The following is a 1885-nucleotide window of genomic DNA, read 5'->3' on the forward strand; positions in this document are numbered from 1 at the left end:
TCTCTGTCTCCAGACCAGACAACACAGCTGGTCTCACCACTGTCTTGAAAACTTTTCCTTTGATCTTTGATGACACCCTTTTGTCACAAATCACTCCTGAAACTTTCCTCCACCAACTTCAGCCAGAAGATCTAATTTACTAAAAGGATCAGATTTGATTTGTATCATCTGAATCTTTCTCAGAGCTCCCTCTCCTCAGAGACTCTCCATCTCCACCTGGGAGAAACCCTAACACTGTCCCCCCAGTGGGACATGTCCAGAGTCCAGGAGGCGTCCAGGAGGCGTCCTGATCAGACGATACTTGAACTCCACCACCTGTAATCACAGGACTTGGTGCAACTTTAGCTTCTTGAAATATTTAGCCTCTTCTGACGCTTTTTTTTCCTCATAGAAAATGAATTGAGCTCATTTTACATCCTTTAAATCTTTAGCTCTGTTTACAACTTTTACTGCTCCTTCCATATTTTGTTCTGCTTCAGCTTCTTTCAGCTACTTTCAACTGTTTTTTTCAGCTGTTTTGTGCTAATTTCTGATTCTTTCTGCTAACTACAACATTTTTGTGCTTCTTCTAACTTCTTTCTGCTAATTTCAGCTTGTTATGCTCATTTCAGCTCCTTTCTGCAAGTTTCAGCTTTTTCAGCTACTTGTAGCTGTTTTTATACTAATTTAAGCTTTTTCAGCTAATTCCACATTTTTTCCACTCATTTCAACTTTTTTCAGCTTAGTTCAAAGAAAATGTGCTCTAGCCACTTCCTTCTGGTATTTTAAGCTGCTTTCTGATTTTTAGCTACTTTTCAACTGTTTTTTTTGTTGTTGTTGTTGTTGCTAATTTCAGCTATTTTTCAGAGAATTTCCACTTTTTGTGCTCATTTCTTTTGGCCTAATAGAGCAAGCATGTTCTTTCTGCTTTCTTCTGCTGATTTAAGCTTGTTCTAAATTTTCAGCTGCTTTTTAGCTAATTTTAGCTATTTTCAGATAAATTAAAGTTATCATGATAATCTCTTTTACTTTCAGCTTAATTAACGTATTTCTGCTAAATTCATCTTGTTATGACACTTTCAGCTTATTTATGCTAGTTTCCATTATTTATGCTACTACTTAGCTGTTTTGTGCTAATTTTAGCTCGTTAAATAATTCCCCATTTTTCTACTCAAATTTCTTTCAGCCTAATTCAGCAAAATTGTGCTCTCCCCACTTCCTTCTGGTAACTTAAGCTTCTTTCAGCTTTTTAAGCTACTTTTCAGCTGTTTTTTGTGCTAATTTCAGCTTTTTTCAGCTAATTTCTGCTTCATTCAGCAAACTTGGGCTTGTTCTTTCACAGCTACATTTCAGCATGTTTTTAGCTCATTTCAGCTGTTTTTCAGCAAGTGCTTCAGCAATAAGCATTCACACTGCATTTTTGTAGGAAATGTAATTTCCCTAGTTTCATGTTTTTACCTGAGTGTGTTTGTTAGTCTGTTAGCAAAATATCTCGTGATCAGATTTTATTCAGAGTCTCAGAAAGGAACCGCTGGAGGAAACCGTCATTTGTCTGAAGTTTGAATCTTCTTCCTCTCAGACTCCTCCAGTTTGTTCGTGTCTGTTTTTCTCTACGAGACTTTACGTCCCATGAAGGTCCGGACCGGTTGGACCCGACCTTTGGCTCCTGACCTGCGGCCTCCAGCGAGCTGATGAGTTTGTCTCATCCTGAAGACGAGGCCATCTCCATCAATTAACCGAGTGTCCTCTGAGGCTCGTCTTCCTCGCCGTCAGCAGGACATGAAAGGTCCGTTTTAAGGTTCTGATGAGAACGGTCCGGTGACAAAGACAAAGAGGAACGTTTGGCTGCAGACGGGTCACATCTGTGGAGCTGATGATGTTTTACTGAAGCTGGACTTACACAGAC

Source organism: Nematolebias whitei, chromosome 11, assembly GCF_014905685.2.
Source record: "Nematolebias whitei isolate Nwh7 chromosome 11, NemWhi1, whole genome shotgun sequence".
Classification (NCBI taxonomy): Eukaryota; Metazoa; Chordata; class Actinopteri; order Cyprinodontiformes; family Rivulidae; genus Nematolebias; species Nematolebias whitei.